We start from the raw sequence: 14,352 nt of genomic DNA on the forward strand, positions 1-14,352 counted from the left end.
ACGTTCAGACTGCAGGCAATTCAGATTTTTGCTCATATGTGACTCAGATCAGATTTTTTATAACATAGGAGAAGCAAAAATCACATGGAATCTTTTTTTTCTAATCAGACAGGGCTTCTTTCATATGTGGTCCTAAATCAGATCTAGGTGTGATTTTTTTCAATGCAACCTCAGTCTGAACAGTCACTTTTACATCACTCTAGAGTCGCAGTAGTTCTCCAACTTTTTCTGTCAGGTCCCCCTTTGGGCGGAGAAACTTGGCCCCCCCAACCCCAAAATTGTAACAATGGGTCAAGTATAACTTTTATTGAAAAAAACATCAATATTATAACCATTATTTTCGCTTTTCTTTTAGTAATCTGTGGTACAAATTAAAAACAAGTTAAATTTTTGCTTGTACAATACAAGAAAACTTAAAAAATACTTTTCTAAATAAAAATATGAATTCAATTCAATTCAATTTGTTAGAGTTTTGAGACACTACATTCACTGTGAATCCAATCCAAGATATCCATTGTCATATTTTCTGATCTTGGAGATACATTGTCTTGTTACTTGTCCATTCTCAAAATCTTGGCACCATGGCAGTGGATTTATTTGTTGTACGTCCCTCAAATGTGTTCGGGACGCCAAAACTTTAGTTCCACCTGCTACATGTTTAGACCTAAAGCAAAAAAAACACCACAATTTGAGAAACGCTGCTCTAGAGCGACAATTGTCATAATTCTGCGCTGGCGGGGGGAAGTCTATGGGATTAGAACACTGACAAAAATCGCGCACTCGTAATGAGACCCGCGCGATCGCAAATCAAACATCCGCGGGTGCATATTGTTTTTTCGAGCGCTTTCAAATCACTCGCGAGCTATTTTGTATCCTGCATCTCTGCTCCCTAGAGAAATATTGTAGCCTGCGAGGAGGAAAACACGATTTGCGATGGAGGAAACAAAAGACAGCGCTCAGACAAGCATATTGAAGTACATTGCTCTGTGTGACATTTTGCAAACTTTCAAGTCAAGGCAATATATAGCACCAAGTGAGATTTGTCCCGTTTGTCCTAGTGGAGCTGCCTTACCTTGCTGTCAAATCAGCGAAGTCGCTCAACCAATCATATTCGGTACAGTGGTGATTGGCATGCCCGCCCCCTTACTGACAAAAACCGCCCACTCAAAAAAACAAACTTGAGCGCGTGCAGACTCGACCCGCGCGAGCAGGTGAAAGTGTCACGCGCGAGCAGAGGGGAGCGGACCCGCGAGCGCGCAAATCGTGTTTTCCCCGGTTTTCCTCCTCGCAGGCTACAATATTTCTCTAGGGAGCAGAGATGCAGGATACAAAATAGCTCGCGAGTGATTTGAAAGCGCTCGAAAAAACAATATGCACCCGCGGATGTTTGATTTGCGATCGCGCGGGTCTCATTACGAGTGCGCGATTTTTGTCAGTGTTCTAATCCCGTAGAAGTCACTCGGATGTATTGGAGCCGGTCTCTGTTGGAAAGCTCACTGACAGCTGTAGTGTCACACAGCAGTAATTTATTCATCCTTAAAATGTGACACGTTGCATAATGAGATTCCTAACAGAAAGTAGTGAACACTGTTCCATTGTGCACTATATAATGCAAAAATTCCATTCAACTCCATCAGTCATTTGGACACTATGGAGCGGTACAGTCGTCGACTAGAAGACACATAATTGTACATTTCCTGTCGATGCTTCACAATAAAAGCCTGTCTGTGGTTCAGAAGTAATGTGAAGCAGCAGCAGGAAGAAATTTGCATTAACAATCTGCAACAAAGCTGCAGGAGATCAATGTGGGCTCTAAGGCTTCGAGTTGTTTGATGACATGAGGAGAGTAAAGTAGAGCTGGAACAAAAAGGCTGAGACTACACAGCAGACACTCAACACAGCAGCCTTTCACTGACTGACTCTCATCGTCTGCACCATCACACCTGTTGAATAAATCACTTTAATGCAACAACACCACTTAGTCTGAGGCAGAGACCGTCACAGTGTGCATCTGCAGTGTCGCCTGATGTGCGAGGCAGGTGATCTTTCCACTCTTATTATCCCAGGCCCCGTTTACACCAGGACGCTTGCAGGTAAAAACGACAAAATATTTTATCGGAAGTGCCTTTTGTTTTGACGGTGACGGCGTTTTGGGGGCTTAAAAAAGCAAAAATCTGAAACCACCCTCCAGAGTGTAAAACTGTAATCCTCTCCTCCGTAGCGTGTCGTCTACACTGCCAAGACACAAAACTCTGCTCAGATCTGCTCACGTCACGTACGCGTTTACGTCACATACATGCTCCAGCACAGGGGAATAAACAAACATGTGGGATTATTTCCATGGTGGGACCTTCAAGCTGCTCTGGCAGCTCTAATAAACTTACAGGAGTCTTTCCACCAAATGTACAGGATATGTACAGATAGTATTAGTGAACAGAGAAGGATCTGGAATTACCTCCATCACATTTTGGATGCACCGATTGGTGGGAGGAGCCAGACGGCTTTGGATGAGACCTGGGAGATCTAGTGATGGTGGAGAACTTTGTGGAAGGAGTAGCTGATGAAAACGTCTGGCTGCATACAATCGAATTTCACACACTTTAGCGTCACCGTATGCAGCAGATTTCCTCCCGAAAACACTCGTCTAAACGAGGAATAAAAAGTGAAGACGCGACGCCACTTTTGCGTCTTCTGTTCAGACCGTCATCATGTAAACGTAGCCCCAGACTCTATTTATTCATGTGCAAAACATACATTTTACATACATTTTAATGCTCTTACCTACTGCCATCACTAGACCCTTTCAGAGACCTGATATTTAGGCCTCTGTGTTGTTTCGCCTTCAGTCTGAACATTCCAGAGGCATGAGGGTCCGGCTCTGTACCGCCTCTAGAGTATCAGAGGTGTTAAAGAGGTGAGACTGTTGGAGGCGGGATCAATGTGAACCTGCGGAGCCGGGAAAAAAGGGAAAATACGTGATGTGCTCTATTTGTGCGACCAACACTTGAGTAATAAGAAAGGAAGTGGAGCATGGTACGCAGAAACACGCCTCTCACTTGAGTCTGACAGTAAACGAATCATGTTCAACAAAATGCAGAACAACTTTGCTGAGTTTGCAGAATCTCTACAGCAAGAAACAGACTGGTCTTCCCTCAAAATAACCCCATAGGTTATCTGTACAGGCGGTAAAATACGACCCATATTTTATGATTTAGACTGATCTCCACTGCACTCTAGCAATGAGTTTAAATTTCGGAATTCGCACTCTGGGCATGAGGGAGGGGAGGTGGATGGGTCGAACAAATGTCGAACTTTCACCCACACTGCAAAAAAGCCAACTTGTATTTTTTGGCCTAAAACAGTGATTTAAGTTGGTAAAACTTGGAAATATAAATTATTGACATTTAGGGCAATAATGTAAGTTAGCACAACAAAGGAAGCCAGTTGTCTGCTCAAAAACAAGTTTGTGAGTTGTTGTTATTTATATCTTTAAGTTGGGGTTCAAAACAAGGGACAATAGTTCTGATAACTCTTATTTCTTTGTTGTGAAATGTGGGAAAGCGGGGAAATTTGGTCATTAGCGAAAGCTAGCGGCTAACTGATGCTAGCGGCTAACTGATGCTAGCGGCGCTGCTTGTTACAGCTACAAGAGTAGCCATTAGCGTATCAATGCTAACTCAAAATTGTGGTCGCAACATTAGCTGACATTATCGGCTTTACAATCGTGCCAATTCAGCACATTGCAGAAGTTAGCAGAAGTAAGGATTAAAAGTTATTACAATGTGGAATTATCAGTTAGTACAATTTACAGTTGAGTTGACAAAAATCAGAATTCAGAGTTTAGCAAACTCAAAAACAATACTTAAAATATTTAGTTTAATTGTCCAACTTAAAATTGTATCGAAGTTTGTTGCCTTGAAATTTTGAGTTCATCCAACTTTTCTTTTTTTTGCAGTGCAGGAGAACGGGGTTCATGTCATGTTTTGTACATCACGTTTTTACGTAACTATGTCACTTCCGGTAGTCGCATCACCCTCGTAGCTACTCCTTTACGTACATTTATTTACTGTTTAAACTGTCTTTTATTGTTATATTATATGTGTTGTTATAGGTGGTACCGACAATTGACCTATTCTGTCGTTTAGTTGGAGATCTTGTTGGCGCACGACGTGCAGTTCTTCCTTTATCTCTGAACCACAACACGTCTAACCTTGAAGCAGATTACTGAAGTATAAAAATATACTATGTATATGTATTATGTATTATGTATTATATTTCTGACCAACATTTAAAATTATTCTGATACCTCATTAACCTTGATCTATGTTTTGATATTTTATGTTTATAAAAAAATACTGAATAATGCTTTACAGTAAAGTAAAATAATACACAAAATGACAGGTTTAGATGAATATGTAACAGTATAAACAGTATATGACACATTTCTTCATATTCTTATTATATACTTTATGGGGTACTGTAAATGCAGGAAATTAGATAAAAACGGAGATAAGGTCAAATACATTAAGCATAAAAATATAGAACTAGATGTTCTCCTCATTTCACCTCTTATATGTTATATTTCTAACCAATATTTAAAATTCTTAATTGAGCATGATCAGGTTTTGAAAGTGAAAAAAATAACTTACTTAACATAACAAAAATAAGATATCATATTTTTCGTGGGTTTTTCTTTGGGGGTAAAAATGTTGATTCAGTAAATAAAAAAAAAAATAATAATGCTGAATAAAATGATACTTACAAGTGGCAGAATGAAAATAACGTAATAAAAAAGAATAGATGATCAGTAATATGTCTGAGGGTGAGGTAAGCTTGTACATAACTTGTGCTGCCTGACTGAAAAAACAAAGAATGACTCATAGTACATGATGTAATAGTCAGGGTAGTGAGGAGTAAATTATAGTTCCTGCAGTACAGCAACAGGTATAATGGACTCCAGTTGTCTTTGCAGAGAACAACTCCTGCTGCAAAATGCACTTTCTCCCTCCATGTGTATGCTCAGTGTGCTCCAGACACAGTAACTGCTTTATTCTGTCGCTACTGTAGACGGATTACTGCATGTGAGTGTGACTCACATTTACATTTTTGGATGAAGCACACACTCATTTATCATTGTTGCAGGCATCCATTGCACAACTGGTTCAGTTTAATAGAACCACCTGTCCTTTCATCCATATTCATAACTTTTGTTTAACATCCCTTTTGTGTTGTTTTTTCCGTTTTTGAAAATGTTATTTCTGTACCTACACTACCGGTCAAAAGTTTTAGAACACCCCAATTTTTCCATTTTTTTATTGAAATTCAAGCAGTTCACGTCAAATGAACCGCTTGAAAGGGTACAAAGGTAAGTGGTGAACTGCCAGAGGTAAATAAAAAAAGGTAAGCTTAACCAAAACTGAAAAATAATGTACATTTCAGAATTATACAAGTAGGCCTTTTTTCAGGTAATAAGAAATGGGTTAACAACTTAACTCTATGGAGTCTTGTCCATTTTTGAGTTCTTTTCATGTCTTTGTAAGTCATTTTGTGTCTTTTTTGGTCATTTTGTGACTTTTAGTGTCTTTTTTTAGTCATTTTGTGACTTTTGGTGTCTTTTTTTAGTCCTTTAGTCCAACATAAAATGTGATTTTGAATCTTTTTTTTACTTTCAAAACACTATCATGCTCAATAAAGAATTTTAAATGTTGCAAATGTGCATTAATTTCAGAGTACACTGAGACATTAAACTGCATCATTTTCAGTTCAATTCTGGAAAAGTTGGTGTGTTCTAAAACGTTTGACCAGTAGTGTACGTGTCTCAACTTAATCCAGAATCATATTTTTTTATTTTTTTATTTGGTTGAACTGAAAACATTGAGTGCAACAAAATAGCTTTTTAATGATCCCACACTATGTTAAGCCAAATCCACATGTTAAGTACACATCCAGTGTTTTGGTTCAATGAAAAGATGCTGTTTGTAAAAATCCTTTGAATGTGACAATTTTCCGTGTTGACATATGGACAGAGAAAATTAAGCTTTTGACACCAGAGTGTTATGTAGCTGTTATGAAGCTGTTCCATGGATATATAACAGAACTGGATGAGGTGTCACAACCAGACGGCAAGCCTCCAGTCTGAGCAGTGAAGCAAACCCAGAAGTGTCCTAGTCTGCATTCTTTAAAAAAAATCCAACAGGGGCCACCAACAACGGTTGCAAAAGCACTCCGGTCCTATCTATCTCAATACAAAATGAGACTCATGAGTCTCACTTGATTTATTACCTCAGAGAAAATTCTTGTGGTAACATTATTGTCTCAGTCGCGTCTTCTTCAAGACAATATGATATTAATGTGAAAATAATGGTCCAATTTAGAAGAAAATAGATGACAAAGCAGGGTATGATTTTGGCCGTGGCTACCTTTTGATTGCAACATGGTCTCACAGAAACCCGTGAAATAGCCACGGATTTCGCTTAACTCAAAATCCGTGGAATAGCCACGGAATCGCTCAAATTTCCGTGAAACTGACACGGATTTCGCTACAATGCAAGTTAATGACAGTCATATTTTTCTGGCGAGATCTTCACCACAAAGTGATTATGTACATTCACTGAGTGAATATTTAGAAAATAAAACATATATTTCTTGCTAGAAATGTGATCAAAATCCATTTTTATGCAGAAACAAAGTCAAAATATTAATTTTTTCACTAAAAATGAGAGAACTGTCCGCCATCTTTTTTGTTCTGACTGCTGGGACCTTGAAAGTCACGTGACTTGGAACAAACCAATGGCCACGGGATATGACTGTCATTAACTTGCATTGTAGCGAAATCCGTGTCAGTTTCACGGAAATTTGAGCGATTCCGTGGCTATTCCACGGATTTTGAGTTAAGCGAAATCCGTGGCTATTTCACGGATTTCTGTGAGACCAGGTTCTTTGATTGACAGGTTGGTAACACGGCAAGGATGCTTATCCACGGCAGTCGTGAACCTGTTTGGTGTGTCGTCATCTCAGAACTTTGACCCTTTCATCGTCTGTTTTCAGTTCATTAAAGTTTTAGTGAAAATGTCTTATTCAGTGTTCTGTTGTACTAAAAGACTCCAAGGAGTCAGCCGTTTAATTGTTCCAGTAACTAACATACATTTTGTTGTATTGTTAACAGTTGATTATTAACCCTGTAAGACCCAGTGTTGCAGAATTACAACAATTTTGGTTATCCCCAAAAAACCTCTAAATTTTTTTTTTTTTTTTTGGTTCAACCACGTTAACATGATCATTGGGTCCTATTGTTTGTTCTCACAATGCGATTGGATCCAACATTTGTATATAACGCCCGCCCCAGGGTCAAGAAGTCACACAACTTCCAATTTTTTGATCGAGCAACATCCCTTCGATTTACTGGACTGGATTAATCTGATTCAAGTAAGTAAAATGCTTTGAATATTTTTTTTTGTGTTTATTACAGTGTCTAGAACATGAACATATGTAGTGTTTGTGGAAAATGTGCCCTACATTTTATTTAGAGCTTGTTTTATAAGTGTTGCAATATTACAACGTTGGGTCAGAGTGGTAGTCAAAACAGCCCTGTTTTTGAGAGGAACTTCAATTAAAATTTTCACAATATAACTTTAAACTACACATGATTTACACATTCTAGCCTGAGCCTTGTATTGAATTACATATTTATTGTATTAGAAACTAAAGTGCAAAGATATATTGCTGTATCTAAACATTTTTATTTACTTATAATGATTTTTAACCACCTTCAACACTCAGTATTTTCTCCTTATCACAGAATGCAGGACTTTTTACCAAAGAAATTCTGTTTGTGCATGTCTGCCCTTTGTCTTAGTCTCTATTGATCAGAAAGTGCTCCTATCAATTCATAGTCAAAGCAGCTGTGGGGGATGCTCCTGGTGCACTTGTTGCATTGTTCTGGAACAGGTGCTAATGTTCAGGAATGTAAAGTGTGGTTGTAAGGTGGAGGCTACATGCATTAGGATGATAATCACAGTCTACGATAGGTCAATCATACAGTATTGTATGGCCTGTGAAATGTGTGAATTGGCTACTTCAGTGCAATGTGTAAACACTTCAAAATGAAATCAGTCTCCCCACCACCCCATCTTTCCTGCTCGTCATCCGGAATCTAGTAAGCATGTGTGCTATTTGTATATACAGTGTACATTTGTTTCAATTTTATTTTTTCCATTTCAGAATGCCACCAGCAAAGAGAGATCCTCGATACAGTGTGCAGGACGTAATTTCCATCGTCCAAAACGGAGAGAGTGATGTGGACCTGGATTTTGACGACACTGATGCAAGTGACGGATATCAGAATAAGAATCAGATAGCCACCAAAGATAGTCACCAAAACCTACATTGCCATCGGCAGGCAACAGGAGCCCAGACGCAGCAGGGAGCACTTCGGATGCTGTAAAGAGACCATCCTTGGGTGATGGGAGTCCAAACGGTCCCTCCTCCAAAAAACATGTGCACACCCCCCTCTGGATGTGCGCAGAGACCTCACTGGACACTTTCCATACAAGACGACAAGAGGACGCTGCAGACGTTGCAGTAAAGGGTATACAAATACCCAATGCAGGAAGTGTGATGTCCGCCTCTGCTTTTCAGAGGACAAGAACTGCTTCTGGGACTATCACTGCAACTGACTGCAACTTAAAATGTAAATAATGTAAATAAATGTCAAAGTGCTTGTTTGAATAAATCACACTTCATAACAACATGACTAAGATTATTATTCATGCTATATACTGGTTTGGGAAAAGCAAAACCCTGCAAATGAATCCTTAGTTCTGTACTGTTGTTCAGACAATGAGTGGAAATACAGGAGATTCTGCTACCCATTAAGCCCAACGTTGCAATATTACAACGTTTCCGTAAAAACTTACTAAAACATAACATTTTTGAAAACACTCCATTTTCACCCCCAAAGGCCTCCTACAACAACATCTTAATGGTTGAAAATTTTTTTTTTTGCGTTTTTCTATATCTGGGTTTTACAGGGTTAAAAACAACCGTCCTCGCGCCTCCCTACCACACTAGCCGCTAGCTGCTATATGTTTTGCATTGAGGTGATACTTGAGGCTGGATGTGCTGCGGTGATTTGTGAATTCCTTGTTGCATAGCAACACAACCATGCTCTTATGGACGCTTCCATCCGTTGGTTTTTAGTAACTAAATGTCCCATCATCCACGGGGCCAACCAAAGGTCTCATCAGCTTCTTCCTTCATGTTCACTGTGGTTTGTTGTTGTCTGAACTCATGAACGCTGGTTGGTGCTCCAGTATAATCGGTCCGCCTGAAACTCATCCAGTGAGAAACGTTCCGCGGTGCAAAATTAAGTGCGATTAAATTGCATACATTTTTGTATAATTAATTAATCTTAATTAACGCGTTAAAGTCCCGGCCCTAATATATATATATATATATATATATATATATATATATATATATATATCACCAAAGAAAATTGGTGAAGACAAGTGGAAATGGGTTTTGTTTTAGAACAAAGGAGGACAAACACTGCATCCAAAACAAAACATGTATATGTGGACCCAACTTAACCTCGCTGATGTCTGTGCAGCTCATTGATTGATTGCTTCCTGCCATGACTGTGAGTCAGCTATCTGCCAGGTCTTCCCCTGCAAACTCCTGACCGCTGGAACGGCAGCAATACGATTGAATTAGCCAAACAATTCATCTACAGAGTGGAGAAACAGTTTTGCAGTAATTTACCAGAGCATGCAGCACATGCAGTGGAAAATAAGACTAAAGTAATGGTTCCATTTGTGCCGCACAAAATAACTTTATCAAGAGGTTGGCCTGGGGGGAGCGGAAAGAGAAGAAGCTGATAGATGAATAACATGGAGGGATGGAGACAAGAGGAGAGGTCATCGGTCCTCTGGAGACCGGAGAGATTCATAGATGTGTTCTCTGTATCAATAATGTAACGAGAGAGTGGAGGAGGGAAAGAAAAATAGGAGCGATATGAGAGAGAGTGAGAGATGGATGCAGTGAAATGTAGAAAAGGCCACTGTGAAGCCACAGGAGAGGCAGCAATTATACAATCATACTGTATATTTAAGCTATATACTGACTGGCCACTTTATTAGGTCCACTTAACCTAATGTGATTCATCCATTAATGCTGCCTTTACAATAATACAGATGTTCAGAGAGTTATCAATGTAACTATATCTTCATTATAGAGGTTGTAGTTTGCAGTAGTTTTGAACATTATATTAAGAGGTGTTTCTAATATTTTGGTACATACATGGTGTTGCCAGAATATTAGGAACATTACTGAATAATTACAGTCACCTGTGGTTGAAATCTTGTTAATTAGAATTTTGTAGTCTAAAATGTAGCTTTGCTCCTAAGACTTTCATTGGGGTGTAGAGATTTTTTTGCCAATTTGTTGAAAAGGAAGAACTTAAAATATCACACTGACAATTTTAAAGATTTTAGCACAAGGCTGCAATGTCCCAAAATGTGAAAAACGTGACAGGGTCTGAATACTTCCTGAATTCCCCTAACCATCTGTTTTACCTGCAATGCAAAAAAGGGGGTTTCTACAACAAGATAAAAACAGTAAATCTGAGGGAAATGATTTTGCTGCATGGACAGATGATTTTACTTGACAAGATTTCTTAAATTAAGATTGTTGAATGATTAAAATAAGAAATAACTCTTAAAACAAGATAATTATCTAACACTCCTAAATCTAGTTTTCTTTTTTATCTTGGTAAGAAACAAATAATTTGCAGTGCACTTTGCTCGGGCCAGTTCATCGCTGCTTGCAGCTTTAATTTATCTTGTTTTAAGAGTTAGTTTCTTATTTTAAGCATGCTTATTTCTAGATTTAATTATCTTAATTTAAGAAATCTCTTCAAGTAAAATTATCTGTCCATGCAGCAAGATAATTTCCCTCAGATTTAGTGTTTTATCTTGTTTTTAGGCACCCCTTTTTTGCAGTGTGCAAACCTGATTCACAGCCTGAATAAATGCATTTCAACATGTGCTGCAGCCTCAGTTGTGCTGTGATTCAGCGGTGACATCGAGGCAGACGTGCAGAGACAAAACAGTGCATCAGTGCAACACAAAGGTTCATTACACTGAGTAGTAAATTGAAATGTTGAAAATGTATGATTCATCTTTATTTCACGTCAGAACCGGCAAAATGTAGTCTGACATGACAGTAATTTACTTGTCAGTCATGTGAAGTGGTGAGGAGAATCATTCTGCTGGAGGGAAGCCGTGGACAATTTCCATGTAATCATGACAAAGTGCTCCACATACAACACTGAACATACAATTCACACACTTAATGGCACAAAGTGAATGTAATGTAGTATAAAAGGTGTTGATTATGGGCATTATTATTGTGTGTGTGTGTGTGTCAAATCAGAACCCTACGTTGACAGAACAAGTGTTCGCTAATTCTTTGCTCCACTGGTCCTCATATCGTAATGATGCGAGTGTTTATCATGTCTGCTGCTGCTGTAACACTTCACTGCTCCGTCTCTTTCTGTCATAATGTCGTGTCCAACATGGCGCGTCCCCTCCCTCACTCCCCGACTCTGTGTACTGTGAAGCTTTTATACTGACAGCAGCAAAACCAAATACCTGTTCCACATGCATACATGTCTGCATCAAGGTTATAATAGTTTTGGATTTTTCATTAGTTTTAGCTTTAATTTTGTTGTGAATTTTTGTTTTCAAATTCAGTTAGTTTTCTAGTTTTAGTTTAGTTTTTTTTTTTTGAAAATGCTTGGTTTTAGTTTAGTTTTTATTAGTTTTAGTGTTAGTTGTAGTTTTTTTGTAATGGGGTATTTGTTGGGTGGGAGATTAAAAGAGGTCACAGTAAATTTTGTCTTTATTTCCTTTGTCTTATCCATCTTCATTATGTATGGAAAAAGTTGACAAAGAAGAAAATTAAGGACATTTTCACTATAATTTTAGTTAGTTTTGTAACCACACAATACAGTTTCACTTAATTATCATTATCATGTAACCTTTAACCCTTAAAACAAAGTCTGAAATCTCAAAAAAGCCTTAAAAGAAGTGAGGACCGGCCGAATTTGTTGGGTGCGTGATTCAAAGAGGCCATAAATGTTTCCTTTATTTCCTTTGGTTTATCCATCTTAGCCCCAATAAGGTTATTAACTCTTACAGTTCTGGGTGTTTTGAATTTTGGTTCTAGTGTAGACATCCCAGTCTCAGTAAACATATTTACCATGTGTTGCATGTTGAAATAGAAACACTGAATTATGAATGAAAAGAGTTGACAAAAACGAAAACTAAGGACATTTTCACTATAATTTTAGTTAGTTTTGTAATCACAAAATACAGTTTTAGTTAGTTATCGTTTTTTAAAAAACTCTAGTTTTTATTTTTATTTCAGTTAACGAAAATGTTTTTTCAATTCTAGTTTTCGTTATTTCGTTAGTTTTCGTTAACTATAATAACCTTGGTCTGCATACAAACCTGTCACTTATTTATTTTTTTAATCCGTTAAGTATGCACTACTTGTTGCTCATTTATGAGTAAAGTCTCATTTTGTGGGTCTCTTTTTTGTCATTTTGTTTCTTTTTTGTTGTTTTGTGTCTCTTTGTGTTCATTTTGTGTTTTTTATTGTTTTGTTTCTCTTTGTTGTAATTTTGTTTCTTTTTTGTTGTTTTGTGTCTCTCATCATGGGGAATGTCAACTCTCTGCCCAACAAGACTGATGAACTGGAGATACTGGTGAAGACTCAGAAGGAATACCTTGAGTGTAGTCTCTTGTGTTTTTTACGGAAACGTGGTTGAATCAGAACATCTCAGACTCCAATGTGGATCTACCTGGCTTCACTCTCATTAGATCAGACAGAGATGCTAAAGCTAGTGGCAAGAAGAAAGGTGGGGGCTTGGCTTTATTTGTGAACCAGAGATGGTGCAGTCCTGCACATGTTACTGTCAAGGAGAAGATGTGCTGTCCAGACATTGAATTATTGGCAGTTAGTATGAGACCATATTATGTACCAAGAGAGTTTTGTCATACTTGTGTACATTCCACCCAAAGCAACTGCTGAAGTTCCATGTGAAGTTCTACATGACCTCGTTGCTAGGATACAGACGAAACACCCAGATGCATTCTTGATAATATCAGGAGACTTCATCATGTTTCTCTCTCCTCTCACCTGACTGGATTTACACAGTTTGTTAATTGTCCCACCAGAGAAAATACAACCCTTGATCTGCTGTATGCTAATGTCAAAGAAGCTTACAGAGCTACTGCCTTGCCCCCAATAGGACGATCGGACCACAACTTACCACAACTTAGTTCTTCTGTTTTTTTAAAATTGTTTTATTTCTCTTTGTAGTAGTTGGTTGTTGTTTTTTGCACATAGCAGCAACTCAACGCATTTAGACATGTAGACATGGTGAAGACGAGCTGCTGAAGTTCAAAGTGAGCATCAGAATGAGGAAGAAAGGTGAAGGAGAAGAGTCTGGTTTGAGACTCTGCGTCTCAAACCAGACTCTTCTCCTCTGTAGAGCCCCGGTGGTGGAACAAACTTCCAAACTCCATCTGTTCCTCTGAGTCCTTCTCAATCTTTAAGAGAGACTGAAGACCAACTCTTTACTGAACACCTTCACTCTTGATCTACACTGACGACTACGACAAGTATCGCACTGTGACTCCTGTGACCTATAAAGCACTTGTGTCCTAATGGACTCAAACTTAACCCACTGCACTTACTCTTGCTGTGTTTCTTGACTTCATCCTTGCTTGTGTTGTATTCTCTCATTTGTACGTCGCTTTGGATAAAATCGTCTGCTAAATGACATTGTAGAATTGTAAAATTGTAGAATTGAAGTGACTTTGAATGTGACATTAGGTATTAACATCAACAAGCAGTTGAACAGGTGTACATAATAAAGCAGGGGTGTCAAACTCTGGCGAGGCAATACCAAATTATTATATAATTATTGTACTATAAAAGCTGACCCGCCTGTATTATACGGCGCATTTACTGCTAATACTACAAATCCCACAATGCCCTGCTGTTGTTTTGGCGCGTCAATCAGGACAGGACCCAGAAACGCTCCTCTGTGACAGTCGTCATAGCAACCTCAAGCTAGAGCTGTCTCCCAGCTACCCCTTCCCAAAAATGGCGAAAAGAAAGGTAGAATTTATTAACCTGTTGAAAAAGTTTATTTTGATATTTAAATCAGAAGGATGCAAATAGAAAAGAGGCATATGATTTTTATTTAATAAATTAATGACATTGATGTGTTTGTTATTTGAAATTTGATTTTGCTTGTCTGCACTATTTAGTTATATATTG

The 14,352-nt window shown here is 38.3% G+C and overlaps 1 protein-coding gene across 1 annotated transcript in view; it reads left to right on the top strand.

Annotated features, from left to right (window-relative positions):
• lrrc75a (leucine rich repeat containing 75A) overlaps positions 1-14,352 on the top strand; it is a 102,978-nt gene that overhangs the window by 47,181 nt on the left and 41,445 nt on the right. The window lies entirely within an intron of this gene.

The sequence above is a fragment of the Centropristis striata genome, chromosome 4 (genome assembly GCF_030273125.1).
Source record: "Centropristis striata isolate RG_2023a ecotype Rhode Island chromosome 4, C.striata_1.0, whole genome shotgun sequence".
Lineage (NCBI taxonomy): Eukaryota > Metazoa > Chordata > Actinopteri > Perciformes > Serranidae > Centropristis > Centropristis striata.